Source organism: Theobroma cacao, chromosome 9, assembly GCF_053813885.1.
Source record: "Theobroma cacao isolate CCN51 chromosome 9, ASM5381388v1, whole genome shotgun sequence".
NCBI classification, from domain to species: Eukaryota; Viridiplantae; Streptophyta; class Magnoliopsida; order Malvales; family Malvaceae; genus Theobroma; species Theobroma cacao.
Genome location: NC_142647.1, coordinates 28522620 through 28540263, shown reverse-complemented (window position 1 = coordinate 28540263; position 17644 = coordinate 28522620).

Genomic DNA, 17644 nt, shown 5'->3' with positions numbered 1-17644 from the left:
TCTCGAGGCAAACATTGAATTATATTCTGTTTTAACCAAAATTTTAAGAAAATTGAACTTCAAATCAATAATGAGATTATAAATCTATTTAAAACCATTAATAACGCTTTCAAAGGAATGAGTGACTATAAATGAACTTTTCTTGTCAGTAAATGGCTTTCGCTTCATGTTTCCCGAGGCTAACATTCAATTATAATCTATTTTAACCAAAAATGTAAGAATATTCAACTTAAAATCAATAATGAGACTATAAAACTATTTAAAGCGGGTAACAAGGCTTCCGAAGGCATGAGTGACTATAAATAAACTTTTGTTGTCAAAGGATGGCTTTCGCGTCACGTTTCTCGAGGTAAACATTCAATTATATTCTGTTTTAAACAAAATTATAAGAAAATTGAACTTAAAATCAATAATGAGATTATAAATCCATTTAAAACCTATAGTAACGCTTTCAAAGGAATAAGTTACTATAAATGAACTTTTCTTGTCAATAGATGGCTTTCGCTTCACGTTTCTCGAGGCAAACATTCAATTACAATCTTTGTTAACCAAAAACGTAACAATATTCAACTTAAAATAAATAATGAGACTATAAAAGCATTTAAAGCGATTAATAAGGCTTCCGAAGGCACGAGTGACTATAACTAAACTTTCCTTGTCAATGGATGGCTTTTGCGTCACGTTGGCCGAGGCAAACATTCAATTATATTATGTTTTAACCATAATTATAAGAAAATTGAACTTAAAATCCATAATGAGATTATAAATCCATTTAAAACCAATAATAACGCTTTCAAAGGAATGAGTGACTATAAATGAACTTTTCTTGTCTATAGATGGCTTTCGCTTCACATTTCCCGAGGTTAAAATTCAATTATAATCTGTTTTAACCAAAAATGTAAGAATATTCAACTTAAAATCAATAATGATACTATAAAACTATTTAAAGCGGGTAATAAGGCTTCCGAAGGCATGAGTGACTATAAAGAAACTTTTGTTGTCAATGGATGGCTTTCGCGTCACGTTTCTCGAGGTAAACATTCAATTATATTCTGTTTTAAACAAAATTATAAGAAAATTGAACTTAAAATCAATAATGAGATTATAAATCCATTTAAAACCAATAATAACGCTTTCAAAGGAATGAGTGACTATAAATGAACTTTTCTTGTCAATAGATGGCCTTCGCTTCACGTTTCCCGAGGCAAACATTCAATTACAATCTTTGTTAACCAAAAATGAAAGAATATTCAACTTAAAATCAATAATGAGACTATAAAAGCATTTAAAGCGATTAATAAGGCTTCCGAAGGCATGAGTGACTATAACTAAACTTTCCTTGTCAATGGATGGCTTTCGCGTCACGTTTCTCGAGGCAAACATTCAATTATATTCTGTTTTAACCAAAATTGTAAGAAAATTGAACTTCAAATCAATAATGAGATTATAAATCCATTTAAAACCAATAATAACGCTTTCAAAAGAATGAGTGACTATAAATGAACTTTTCTTGCCAATAGATGGCTTTCGCTTCACGTTTCCCGAGGTAAACATTCAATTACAATCTTTGTTAACCAAAAATGAAAGAATATTTAACTTAAAATCAATAATGAGACTATAAAAGCATTTAAAGGGATTAATAAGGCTTCCGAAGGAATGAGTGACTATAAATACACTTTTCTTGTCAATAGATGGCTTTCGCTTCACGTTTCCCGAGGCTAACATTCAATTATAATCTGTTTTAAACAAAAATGTAAGAATATTCAACTTAAAATCAATAATGAGACTATAAAACTATTTAAAGCGGGTAATAAGGCTTCCGAAGGCATGAGTGACTATAAATAAACTTTTGTTGTCAATGGTTGGCTTTCGCATCACGTTTCTCGAGGTAAACATTCAATTATATTCTGTTTTAAACAAAATTGTAAGAAAATTGAACTTAAAATCAATAATGAGATTATAAATCCATTTAAAACCAATAATAACGCTTTCAAAGGAATGAGTGACTATAAATGAACTTTTTTTGTCAATAGATGGCTTTCGCTTCACGTTTCCCGAGGCAAACTTTCAATTACAATCTTTGTTACCCAAAAATGTAACAATATTCAACTTAAAATCAACAATGAGACTATAAAACTTTTTAAAGCGAGTAATAAGGCTTCCGAAGGCACGAGTGACTATAAATAAACTTTTGTTGTCAATGGATGGTTTTCGCGTCATGTTTCTCGAGGCAATCATTCAATTATATTCTTTTTTAAACAAAATTTTAAGAAAATTGAACTTAAAATCAATAATGAGATTATAAATCCATTTAAAACCAATAATAACGCTTTCAAAGGAATAAGTGACTATAAATGAACTTTTCTTGTCAATTGATGGCTTTCGCTTCATGTTTCTCGAGGCAAACATTCAATTACAATCTTTGTTACCCAAAAATGTAAGAATATTCAACTTAAAATCAATAATGAGACTATAAAAGCATTTAAAGCGATTAATAAGGCTTCCGAAAGGCATGAGTGACTATAACTAAACTTTCCTTGTCAATGGATGGCTTTCGCATCACGTTTCTAGAGGCAAACATTCAATTATATTCTGTTTTAACCAAAATTATAAGAAAATTGAACTTAAAATCCATAATGAGATTATAAATCCATTTAAAACAAATAATAACGCTTCCAAAGGAATGAGTGACTATAAATGAACTTTTCTTGACAATAGATGGCTTTCGCTTCACGTTTCTCGAGGCAAACATTCAATTACAATCTTCGCTAACCAAAAATGTAACAATGTTCAACTTAAAATCAATAATGAGACTATAAAAGTATTTAAAGCGATTAATAAGGCTTCCGAAGGCATGAGTGACTATAACTAAACTTTCCTTGTCAATGGATGGCTTTCGCGTCACGTTTCTCGAGGCAAACATTGAATTATTTTCTGTTTTAACCAAAATTTTAAGAAAATTGAACTTCAAATCAATAATGAGATTATAAATCTATTTAAAACCATTAATAACGCTTTCAAAGGAATGAGTGACTATAAATGAACTTTTCTTATCAATAAATGGCTTTCGCTTCTTGTTTCCCGAGGCTAACATTCAATTATAATCTATTTTAACCAAAAATGTAAGAATATTCAACTTAAAATCAATAATGAGACTATAAAACTATTTAAAACGGGTAACAAGGCTTCCGAAGGCATGAGTGACTATAAATAAACTTTTGTTGTCAATGGATGGCTTTCGCGTCACGTTTCTCGAGGTAAACATTCAATTATATTCTGTTTTAAACAAAATTATAAGAAAATTGAACTTAAAATCAATAATGAGATTATAAATCCATTTAAAACCTATAATAACGCTTTCAAAGGAATAAGTTACTATAAATGAACTTTTCTTGTCAATAGATGGCTTTCGCTTCACGTTTCTCGAGGCAAACATTCAATTACAATCTTTGTTAACCAAAAATGTAACAATATTCAACTTAAAATAAATAATGAGACTATAAAAGCATTTAAAGCGATTAATAAGGCTTCCGAAGGCATGAGTGACTATAACTAAACTTTCCTTGTCAATGGATGGCTTTCGCGTCACGTTTCCCGAGGCAAACATTCAATTATATTATGTTTTAACCAAAATTATAAGAAAATTGAACTTAAAATCCATAATGAGATTATAAATCCATTTAAAACCAATAATAACGCTTTCAAAGGAATGAGTGACTATAAATGAACTTTTCTTGTCTATAGATGGCTTTCGCTTCACATTTCCCGAGGTTAAAATTCAATTATAATCTGTTTTAACCAAAAATGTAAGAATATTCAACTTAAAATCAATAATGATACTATAAAACTATTTAAAGCGGGTAATAAGGCTTCCGAAGGCATGAGTGACTATAAAGAAACTTTTGTTGTCAATGGATGGTTTTCGCGTCACGTTTCTCGAGGTAAACATTCAATTATATTCTGTTTTAAACAAAATTATAAGAAAATTGAACTTAAAATCAATAATGAGATTATAAATCCATTTAAAACCAATAATAACGCTTTCAAAGGAATGAGTGACTATAAATGAACTTTTCTTGTCAATAGATGGCCTTCGCTTCACGTTTCCCGAGGCAAACATTCAATTACAATCTTCGATAACCAAAAATGTAAGAATATTCAACTTAAAATCAACAATGAGACTATAAAAGCATTTAAAGCGAGTAATAAGGCTTCCGAAGGCATGAGTGACTATAAATAAACTTTTGTTGTCAATGGATGGCTTTCGCGTCATGTTTCTCGAGGCAAACATTCAATTATATTCTATTTTAAACAAAATTGTAAGAAAATTGAACTTAAAATCAATAATGAGATTATAAATCCATTTAAAATCAATAATAACGCTTTCAAAGGAATGAGTGAGTATAAATGAACTTTTCTTGTCAATAGATGGCTTTCGCTTCACGTTTCCCGAGGCAAACATTCAATTACAATCTTTGTTAACCAAAAATGAAAGAATATTCAACTTAAAATCAATAATGAGACTATAAAAGCATTTAAAGCGATTAATAAGGCTTCCGAAGGCATGAGTGACTATAACTAAACTTTCCTTGTCAATGGATGGCTTTCGCGTCACGTTTCTCGAGGCAAACATTCAATTATATCCTGTTTTAACCAAAATTGTAAGAAAATTGAACTTCAAATCAATAATGAGATTATAAATCCATTTAAAACCAATAATAACGCTTTCAAAAGAATGAGTGACTATAAATGAACTTTTCTTGCCAATAGATGGCTTTCGCTTCACGTTTCCCGAGGTAAACATTCAATTACAATATTTGTTAACCAAAAATGAAAGAATATTTAACTTAAAATCAATAATGAGACTATAAAAGCATTTAAAGGGATTAATAAGGCTTCCGAAGAAATGAGTGACTATAAATACACTTTTCTTGTCAATAGATGGCTTTCGCTTCACGTTTCCCGAGGCTAACATTCAATTATAATCTGTTTTAAACAAAAATGTAAGAATATTCAACTTAAAATCAATAATGAGACTATAAAACTATTTAAAGAGGGTAATAAGGCTTCCGAAGGCATGAGTGACTATAAATAAACTTTTGTTGTCAATGGATGGCTTTCGCGTCACGTTTCTCGAGGTAAACATTCAATTATATTCTGTTTTAAACAAAATTCTAAGAAAATTGAACTTAAAATCAATAATGAGATTATAAATCCATTTAAAACCAATAATAACGCTTTCAAAGGAAAGAGTGACTATAAATGAACTTTTCTTGTCAATAGATGGCTTTCGCTTCACGTTTCTCGAGGCAAACATTCAATTACAATCTTTGTTAACCAAAAATGTAACAATATTCAACTTAAAATCAATAATGAGACTATAAAAGCATTTAAGGCAATTAATAAGGCTTCCCAAGGCATGAGTGACTATAACTAAACTTTCCTTGTCAATGGATGGCTTTCGCGTCACGTTTCTCGAGGTAAACATTCAATTATATTCTGCTTTAACCAAAATTGTAAGAAAATTGAACTTAAAATCAATAATGAGATTATAAATCCATTTAAAACCAATAATAACGCTTTTAAAGGAATGAGTGACTATAAATGAACTTTTCTTGTCAATAGATGGCTTTCGCTTCACGTTTCCCGAGGCAAACTTTCAATTACAATCTTTGTTACCCAAAAATGTAAGAATATTCAACTTAAAATCAACAATGAGACTATAAAACTTTTTAAAGCGAGTAATAAGGCTTCCGAAGGCATGAGTGACTATAAATAAACTTTTGTTGTCAATGGATGGTTTTTGCGTCATGTTTCTCGAGGCAATCATTCAATTATATTCTTTTTTAAACAAAATTTTAAGAAAATTGAACCTAAAATCAATAATGAGATTATAAATCCATTTAAAACCAATAATAACGCTTTCAAAGGAATAAGTGACTATAAATGAACTTTTCTTGTCAATTGATGGCTTTCGCTTCATGTTTCTCGAGGCAAACATTCAATTACAATCTTTGTTACCCAAAAATGTAAGAATATTCAACTTAAAATCAATAATGAGACTATAAAAGCATTTAAAGCGATTAATAAGGCTTCCGAAAGGCATGAGTGACTATAACTAAACTTTCCTTGTCAATGGATGGCTTTCGCATCACGTTTCTAGAGGCAAACATTCAATTATATTCTGTTTTAACCAAAATTATAAGAAAATTGAACTTAAAATCCATAATGAGATTGTAAATCCATTTAAAACAAATAATAACGCTTCCAAAGGAATGAGTGACTATAAATGAACTTTTCTTGACAATAGATGGCTTTCGCTTCACGTTTCTCGAGGCAAACATTCAATTACAATCTTCGCTAACCAAAAATGTAACAATGTTCAACTTAAAATCAATAATGAGACTATAAAAGCATTTAAAGCGATTAATAAGGCTTCCGAAGGCATGAGTGACTATAACTAAACTTTCCTTGTCAATGGATGGCTTTCGCGTCACGTTTCTCGAGGCAAACATTGAATTATATTATGTTTTAACCAAAATTTTAAGAAAATTGAACTTCAAATCAATAATGAGATTATAAATCTATTTAAAACCATTAATCACGCTTTCAAAGGAATGAGTGACTATAAATGAACTTTTCTTGTTAATAAATGGCTTTCGCTTCATGTTTCCCGAGGCTAACATTCAATTATAATCTATTTTAACCAAAAATGTAAGAATATTCAACTTAAAATCAATAATGAGACTATAAAACTATTTAAAGCGGGTAACAAGGCTTCCGAAGGCATGAGTGACTATAAATAAACTTTTGTTGTCAATGGATGGCTTTCGCGTCACGTTTCTCGAGGTAAACATTCAATTATATTCTGTTTTAAACAAAATTATAAGAAAATTGAACTTAAAATCAATAATGAGATTATAAATCCATTTAAAACCTATAATAACGCTTTCAAAGGAATAAGTTACTATAAATGAACTTTTCTTGTCAATAGATGGCTTTCGCTTCACGTTTCTCGAGGCAAACATTCAATTACAATCTTTGTTAACCAAAAATGTAACAATATTCAACTTAAAATAAATAATGAGACTATAAAAGCATTTAAAGCGATTAATAAGGCTTCCGAAGGCATGAGTGACTATAACTAAACTTTCCTTGTCAATGGATGGCTTTCGCGTCACGTTTCCCGAGGCAAACATTCAATTATATTATGTTTTAACCAAAATTATAAGAAAATTGAACTTAAAATCCATAATGAGATTATAAATCCATTTAAAACCAATAATAACGCTTTCAAAGGAATGAGTGACTATAAATGAACTTTTCTTGTCTATAGATGGCTTTCGCTTCACATTTCCCGAGGTTAAAATTCAATTATAATCTGTTTTAACCAAAAATGTAAGAATATTCAACTTAAAATCAATAATGATACTATAAAACTATTTAAAGGGGTAATAAGGCTTCCGAAGGCATGAGTGACTATAAAGAAACTTTTGTTGTCAATGGATGGCTTTCGCGTCACGTTTCTCGAGGTAAACATTCAATTATATTCTGTTTTAAACAAAATTATAAGAAAATTGAACTTAAAATCAATAATGAGATTATAAATCCATTTAAAACCAATAATAACGCTTTCAAAGGAATGAGTGACTATAAATGAACTTTTCTTGTCAATAGATGGCCTTCGCTTAACGTTTCCCGAGGAAAACATTCAATTACAATCTTCGATAACCAAAAATGTAAGAATATTCAACTTAAAATCAACAATCAGACTATAAAAGCATTTAAAGCGAGTAATAAGGCTTCCGAAGGCATGAGTGACTATAAATAAACTTTTGTTGTTAATGGATGGCTTTCGCGTCATGTTTCTCGAGGCAAACATTCAATTATATTCTATTTTAAACAAAATTGTAAGAAAATTGAACTTAAAATCAATAATGAGATTATAAATCCATTTAAAATCAATAATAACGCTTTCAAAGGAATGAGTGACTATAAATGAACTTTTCTTGTCAATAGATGGCTTTCGCTTCACGTTTCCCGAGGCAAACATTCAATTACAATCTTTGTTAACCAAAAATGAAAGAATATTCAACTTAAAATCAATAATGAGACTATAAAAGCATTTAAAGCGATTAATAAGGCTTCCGAAGGCATGAGTGACTATAACTAAACTTTCCTTGTCAATGGATGGCTTTCGCGTCACGTTTCTCGAGGCAAACATTCAATTATATTCTGTTTTAACCAAAATTGTAAGAAAATTGAACTTCAAATCAATAATGAGATTATAAATCCATTTAAAACCAATAATAACGCTTTCAAAAGAATGAGTGACTATAAATGAACTTTTCTTGCCAATAGATGGCTTTCGCTTCACGTTTCCCGAGGTAAACATTCAATTACAATCTTTGTTAACCAAAAATGAAAGAATATTTAACTTAAAATCAATAATGAGACTATAAAAGCATTTAAAGGGATTAATAAGGCTTCCGAAGGAATGAGTGTCTATAAATGCACTTTTCTTGTCAATAGATGGCTTTCGCTTCACGTTTCCCGAGGCTAACATTCAATTATAATCTGTTTTAAACAAAAATGTAAGAATATTCAACTTAAAATCAATAATGAGACTATAAAACTATTTAAAGCGGGTAATAAGGCTTCCGAAGGCATGAGTGACTATAAATAAACTTTTGTTGTCAATGGATGGCTTTCGCGTCACGTTTCTCGAGGTAAACATTCAATTATATTCTGTTTTAAACAAAATTGTAAGAAAATTGAACTTAAAATCAATCATGAGATTATAAATCCATTTAAAACCAATAATAACGCTTTCAAAGGAATGAGTGACTATAAATGAACTTTTCTTGTCAATAGATGGCTTTCGCTTCACGTTTCCCGAGGCAAACTTTCAATTACAATCTTTGTTACCCAAAAATGTAACAATATTCAACTTAAAATCAACAATGAGACTATAAAACTTTTTAAAGCGAGTAATAAGGCTTCCGAAGGCATGAGTGACTATAAATAAACTTTTGTTGTGAATGGATGGTTTTCGCGTCATGTTTCTCGAGGCAATCATTCAATTATATTCTTTTTTAAACAAAATTTTAAGAAAATTGAACTTAAAATCAATAATGAGATTATAAATCCATTTAAAACCAATAATAACGCTTTCAAAGGAATGAGTGACTATAAATGAACTTTTCTTGTCAATTGATGGCTTTCGCTTCATGTTTCTCGAGGCAAACATTCAATTACAATCTTTGTTACCCAAAAATGTAAGAATATTCAACTTAAAATCAATAATGAGACTATAAAAGCATTTAAAGCGATTAATAAGGCTTCCGAAAGGCATGAGTGACTATAACTAAACTTTCCTTGTCAATGGATGGCTTTCGCGTCACGTTTCTCAAGGCAAACATTCAATTATATTCTGTTTTAACCAAAATTATAAGAAAATTGAACTTAAAATCCATAATGATATTAGAAATCCATTTAAAACAAATAATAACGCTTTCAAAGGAATGAGTGACTATAAATGAATTTTTCTTGACAATAGATGGCTTTCGCTTCACGTTTCTCGAGGCAAACATTCAATTACAATCTTTGCTAACCAAAAATGTAACAATGTTCAACTTAAAATCAATAATGAGACTATAAAAGCATTTAAAGCGATTAATAAGGCTTCCGAAGGCATGAGTGACTATAACTAAACTTTCCTTGTCAATGGATGGCTTTCGCGTTACGTTTCTCGAGGCAAACATTCAATTATATTCTGTTTTAATCAAAATTTTAAGAAAATTAAACTTCAAATCAATAATGAGATTATAAATCCATTTAAAACCATTAATAACGCTTTCAAAGGAATAAGTGACTATAAATGAACTTTTCTTGTCAATAGATGGCTTTCGCTTCACGTTTCTCAAGGCAAACATTCAATTACAATCTTTGTTAACCAAAAATGTAACAATATTCAACTTAAAATAAATAATGAGACTATAAAAGCATTTAAAGCGATTAATAAGGCTTCCGAAGGCATGAGTGACTATAACTAAACTTTCCTTGTCAATGGATGGCTTTCGCGACATGTTTCTCGAAACAAACATTCAATTATAAGAAAATTGAACTTAAAATCCATAATGAGATTATAAATCCATTTAAAACCAATAATAACGCTTTCAAAGGAATGAGTGACTATAAATGAACTTTTCTTGTCTATAGATAGCTTTCGCTTCACATTTCCCGAGGTTAAAATTCAATTATAATCTGTGTTAACCAAAAATGTAAGAATATTCAACTTAAAATCAATAATGATACTATAAAACTATTTAAAGCGGGTAATAAGGCTTCCGAAGGCATGAGTGACTATAAATAAACTTTTGTTGTCAATGGATGGCTTTCGCGTCACATTTCTCGAGGTAAACATTCAATTATATTCTGTTTTAAACAAAATTATAAGAAAATTGAACTTAAAATCAATAATGAGATTATAAATCCATTTAAAACCAATAATAACGCTTTCAAAGGAATGAGTGCCGATAAATGAACTTTTCTTGTCAATAGATGGCCTTCACTTCACGTTTCCCGAGGCAAACATTCAATTACAATCTTTGATAACCAAAAATGTAAGAATATTCAACTTAAAATCAACAATGAGACTATAAAAGCATTTAAAGCGAGTAATAAGGCTTCCGAAGGCATGAGTGACTATAAATAAACTTTTGTTGTCAATGGATGGCTTTCGCGTCATGTTTCTCGAGGCAATCATTCAATTATATTCTGTTTTAAACAAAATTGTAAGAAAATTGAACTTAAAATCAATAATGAGATTATAAATCCATTTAAAATCAATAATAACGCTTTCAAAGGAATGAGTGACTATAAATGAACTTTTCTTGTCAATAGATGGCTTTCGCTTCACGTTTCTCGAGGCAAACATTCAATTACAATCTTTGTTAACCAAAAATGAAAGAATATTCAACTTAAAATCAACAATGAGACTATAAAAGCATTTAAAGCGAGTAATAAGGCTTCCGAAGGCATGAGTGACTATAAATAAACTTTTGTTGTCAATGGATGCCTTTCGCGTCATGTTTCTCGAGGCAAACATTCAATTATATTCTGTTTTAAACAAAATTGTAAGAAAATTGAACTTAAAATCAATAATGAGATTATAAATCCATTTAAAACCAATAATAACGCTTTCAAAGGAATGAGTGACTATAAATGAACTTTTCTTGTCAATAGATGGCTTTCGCTTCTTGTTTCCCGAGGCAAACTTTCAATTACAATCTTTGTTAACCAAAAATGTAACAATATTCAACTTAAAATCAACAATGAGACTATAAAACTTTTTAAAGCGTGTAATAAGGCTTCCGAAGGCATGAGTGACTATAATTAAACTTTTGTTGTCAATGGATGGTTTTCGCGTCATGTTTCTCGAGGCACTCATTCAATTATATTCTGTTTTAAACAAAATTTGAAGAAAATTGAACTTAAAATCAATAATGAGATTATAAATCCATTTAAAACCAATAATAACGCTTTCAAAGGAATGAGTGACTATAAATGAACTTTTCTTGTCAATTGATGGCTTTCGCTTCATGTTTCTCGAGGCAAACATTCAATTACAATCTTTGTTACCCAAAAATGTAAGAATATTCAACTTAAAATCAATAATGAGACTATAAAAGCATTTAAAGCGATTAATAAGGCTTCCGAAGGCATGAGTGACTATAACTAAACTTTCCTTGTCAATGGATGGCCTTCGCGGCACGTTTCTCGAGGCAAACATTCAATTATATTCTGTTTTAACCAAAATTATAAGAAAATTGAACTTAAAATCCATAATGAGATTATAAATCCATTTAAAACAAATAATAACGCTTTCAAACGAATGAATGACTATAAATGAACTTTTCTTGACAATAGATGGCTTTCGCTTCACGTTTCTCGAGGCAAACATTCAATTACAATCTTTGTTAACCAAAAATGTAACAATATTCAACTTAAAATCAATAATGAGACTATAAAAGCATTTAAAGCGATTAATAAGGCTTCCGAAGGCATGAGTGACTATAACTAAACTTTCCTTGTCAATGGATGGCCTTCGCGGCACGTTTCTCGAGGCAAACATTCAATTATATTCTGTTTTAACCAAAATTATAAGAAAATTGAACTTAAAATCCATAATGAGATTATAAATCCATTTAAAACAAATAATAACGCTTTCAAACGAATGAATGACTATAAATGAACTTTTCTTGACAATAGATGGCTTTCGCTTCACGTTTCTCGAGGCAAACATTCAATTACAATCTTTGTTAACCAAAAATGTAACAATATTCAACTTAAAATCAATAATGAGACTATAAAAGCATTTAAAGCGATTAATAAGGCTTCCGAAGGCATGAGTGACTATAACTAAACTTTCCTTGTCAATGGATGGCTTTCGCGTCACGTTTCTCGAGGCAAACATTCAATTATATTCTGTTTTAACCAAAATTTTAAGAAAATTAAACTTCAAATCAATAATGAGATTATAAATCCATTTAAAACCATTAATAACGCTTTCAAAGGAATGAGTGACTATAAATGAACTTTTCTTGTCAATAGATGGCTTTCGCTTCATGTTTCCCGAGGCTAACATGCAATTATAATCTATTTTCACCAAAAATGTAAGAATATTCAACTTAAAATCAATAATGAGACTATAAAACTATTTAAAGCGGGTAACAAGGCTTCCGAAGGCATGAGTGACTATAAATAAACTTTTGTTGTCAATGGATGGCTCTCGCATCACGTTTCTCGAGGTAAACATTCAATTATATTCTGTTTTAAACAAAATTATAAGAAAATTGAACTTAAAATCAATAATGAGATTATAAATCCATTTAAAACCTATAATAACGCTTTCAAAGGAATAAGTGACTATAAATGAACTTTTCTTGTCAATAGATGGCTTTCGCTTCACGTTTCTCGAGGCAAACATTCAATTACAATCTTTGTTAACCAAAAATGTAACAATATTCAACTTAAAATAAATAATGAGACTATAAAAGCATTTAAAGGGATTAATAAGGCTTCCGAAGGCATGAGTGACTATAACTAAACTTTCCTTGTCAATGGATGGCTTTCACGTCACGTTTCTCGATGCAAACATTATATTATATTCTGTTTTAACCAAAATTATAAGAAAATTGAACTTAAAATCCATAATGAGATTATAAATCCATTTAAAACCAATAATAACGCTTTCAAAGGAATGAGTGACTATAAATGAACTTTTCTTGTCTATAGATGGCTTTCGCTTCACATTTCCCGAGGTTAAAATTCAATTATAATCTGTTTTAACCAAAAATGAAAGAATATTCAACTTAAAATCAATAATGATACTATAAAACTATTTAAAGCGAGTAATAAGGCTTCCGAAGGCATGAGTGACTATAAATAAATTTTTGTTGTCAATGGATGGTTTTCGCGTCATGTTTCTCGAGGCAATCATTCAATTATATTCTTTTTTAAACAAAATTTTAAGAAAATTGAACTTAAAATCAATAATGAGATTATAAATCCATTTAAAACCAATAATAACGATTTCAAAGGAATGAGTGACTATAAATGAACTTTTCTTGTCAATTGATGGCTTTCGCTTCATGTTTCTCGAGGCAAACATTCAATTACAATCTTTGTTACCCAAAAATGTAAGAATATTCAACTTAAAATCAATAATGAGACTATAAAAGCATTTAAAGCGATTAATAAGGCTTCCGAAGGCATGAGTGACTATAACTAAACTTTCCTTGTCAATGGATGGCTTTCGCGTCACGTTTCTCGAGGCAAACATTCAATTATATTCTGTTTTAACCAAAATTGTAAGAAAATTGAACTTCAAATCAATAATGAGATTATAAATCCATTTAAAACCAATAATAACGCTTTCAAAAGAATGAGTGACTATAAATGAACTTTTCTTGCCAATAGATGGCTTTCGCTTCACGTTTCTCGAGGTAAACATTCAATTACAATCTTTGTTAACCAAAAATGAAAGAATATTTAACTTAAAATCAATAACGAGACTATAAAAGCATTTAAAGGGATTAATAAGGCTTCCGAAGGAATGAGTGACTATAAATGCACTTTTCTTGTCAATAGATGGCTTTCGCTTCACGTTTCCCGAGGCTGACATTCAATTATAATCTGTTTTAAACAAAAATGTAAGAATATTCAACTTAAAATCAATAATTAGACTATAAAACTATTTAAAGCTGGTAATAAGGCTTCCGAAGGCATGAGTGACTATAAATAAACTTTTGTTGTCAATGGATGGCTTTCTCGTCACGTTTCTCGAGGTAAACATTCAATTATATTCTGTTTTAAACAAAATTGTAAGAAAATTGAACTTAAAATCAATAATGAGATTATAAATCCATTTAAAACCAATAATAACGCTTTCAAAGGAATGAGTGACTATAAATGAACTTTTCTTGTCAATAGATGGCTTTCGCTTCACGTTTCCCGAGGCAAACTTTCAATTACAATCTTTGTTAACCAAAAATGTAACAATATTCAACTTAAAATCAACAATAAGACTATAAAACTTTTTAAAGCGAGTAATAAGGCTTCCGAAGGCATGAGTGACTATAAATAAACTTTTGTTGTCAATGGATGGTTTTCGCGTCATGTTTCTCGAGGCAATCATTCAATTATATTCTTTTTTAAACAAAATTTTAAGAAAATTGAATTTAAAATCAATAATGAGATTATAAATCCATTTAAAACCAATAATAACGCTTTCAAAGGAATGAGTGACTATAAATGAACTTTTCTTGTCAATTGATGGCTTTCGCTTCATGTTTCTCGAGGCAAACATTCAATTACAATCTTTGTTACCCAAAAATGTAAGAATATTCAACTTAAAATCAATAATGAGACGATAAAAGCATTTAAAGCGATTAATAAGGCTTCCGAAAGGTATGAGTGACTATAACTAAACTTTCCTTGTCAATGGATGGCTTTCGCGTCACGTTTCTCGAGGCAAACATTCAATTATATTCTGTTTTCACCAAAATTATAAGAAAATTGAACTTAAAATCTATAATGAGATTATAAATCCATTTAAAACAAATAATAACGCTTTCAAAGGAATGAGTGACTATAAATGAATTTTTCTTGACAATAGATGGCTTTCACTTCACGTTTCTCGAGGCAAACATTCAATTACAATCTTTGCTAACCAAAAATGTAACAATGTTCAACTTAAAATCAATAATGAGACTATAAAAGCATTTAAAGCGATTAATAAGGCTTCCGAAGGCATGAGTGACTATAACTAAACTTTCCTTGTCAATGGATGGCTTTCGCGTTACGTTTCTCGAGGCAAACATTCAATTATATTCTGTTTTAATCAAAATTTTAAGAAAATTAAACTTCAAATCAATAATGAGATTATAAATCCATTTAAAACCATTAATAACGCTTTCAAAGGAATAAGTGACTATAAATGAACTTTTCTTGTCAATAGATGGCTTTCGCTTCACGTTTCTCGATGCAAACATTCAATTACAATCTTTGTTAACCAAAAATGTAACAATATTCAACTTAAAATAAATAATGAGACTATAAAAGCATTTAAAGCGATTAATAAGGCTTCCGAAGGCATGAGTGACTATAACTAAACTTTCCTTGTCAATGGATGGCTTTCGCGACATGTTTCTCGAGGCAAACATTCAATTATAAAAAAATTGAACTTAAAATCCATAATGAGATTATAAATCCATTTAAAACCAATAATAACGCTTTCAAAGGAATGAGTGACTATAAATGAACTTTTCTTGTCTATAGATGGCTTTCGCTTCACATTTCCCGAGGTTAAAATTCAATTATAATCTGTGTTAACCAAAAATGTAAGAATATTCAACTTAAAATCAATAATGATACTATAAAACTATTTAAAGCGGGTAATAAGGCTTCCGAAGGCATGAGTGACTATAAATAAACTTTTGTTGTCAATGGATGGCTTTCGCGTCATGTTTCTCGAGGCAATCATTCAATTATATTCTGTTTTAAACAAAATTGTAAGAAAATTGAACTTAAAATCAATAATGAGATTATAAATCCATTTAAAATCAATAATAACGCTTTCAAAGGAATGAGTGACTATAAATGAACTTTTCTTGTCAATAGATGGCTTTCGCTTCACGTTTCTCGAGGCAAACATTCAATTACAATCTTTGTTAACCAAAAATGAAAGAATATTGAACTTAAAATCAATAATGAGACTATAAAAGCATTTAAAGCGATTAATAAGGCTTCCGAAGGCATGAGTGACTATAACTAAACTTTCCTTGTCAATGGATGGCTTTCGCGACATGTTTCTCGAGGCAAACATTCAATTATATTCTGTTTTAACCAAAATTGTAAGAAAATTGAACTTCAAATCAATAATGAGATTATAAATCCATTTAAAACCAATAATAACGCATTCAAAAGAATGAGTGACTATAAATAAACTTTTCTTGCCAATAGATGGCTTTCGCTTCACGTTTTCCGAGGTAAACATTCAATTACAATCTTTGTTAACCAAAAATGAAAGAATATTTAACTTAAAATCAATAATGAGACTATAAAAGCATTTAAAGGGATTAATAAGGATTCCGAAGGAATGAGTGACTATAAATGCGCTTTTCTTGTCAATAGATCGCTTTCGCTTCACGTTTCCCGAGGTTAACATTCAATTATAATCTGTTTTAAACAAAAATGTAAGAATATTTAACTTAAAATCAATAATGAGACTATAAAACTATTTAAAGCGGGTAATAAGGCTTCCGAGGGCATGAGTGACTATAAATAAAATTTTGTTGTCAATGGATGGCTTTCGCGTCACGTTTCTCGAGGTAAACATTCAATTATATTCTGTTTTAAACAAAATTGTAAGAAAATTGAACTTAAAATCAATAATGAGATTATAAATCCATTTAAAACCAATAATAACGCTTTCAAAGGAATGAGTGACTATAAATGAACTTTTCTTGTCAATAGATGGCTTTCGCTTCTTGTTTCCCGAGGCAAACTTTCAATTACAATCTTTGTTAACCAAAAATGTAACAATATTCAACTTAAAATCAACAATGAGACTATAAAACTTTTTAAAGCGAGTAATAAGGCTTCTGAAGGCATGCGTGACTATAAATAAACTTTTGTTGTCAATGGATGGTTTTCGCGTCATGTTTCTCGAGGCAATCATTCAATTATATTCTGTTTTAAACAAAATTTGAAGAAAATTGAACTTAAAATCAATAATGAGATTATAAATCCATTTAAAACCAAGAATAACGCTTTCAAAGGAATGAGTGACTATAAATGAACTTTTCTTGTCAATTGATGGCTTTCGCTTCATGTTTCTCGAGGCAAACATTCAATTACAATCTTTGTTACCCAAAAATGTAAGAATATTCAACTTAAAATCAATAATGAGACCATAAAAGCATTTAAAGCGATTAATAAGGCTTCCGAAGGCATGAGTGACTATAACTAAACTTTCCTTGTCAATGGATGGCTTTCGCGTCACGTTTCTCGAGGCAAACATTCAATTATATTCTGTTTTAACCAAAATTTTAAGAAAATTGAACTTCAAATCAATAAT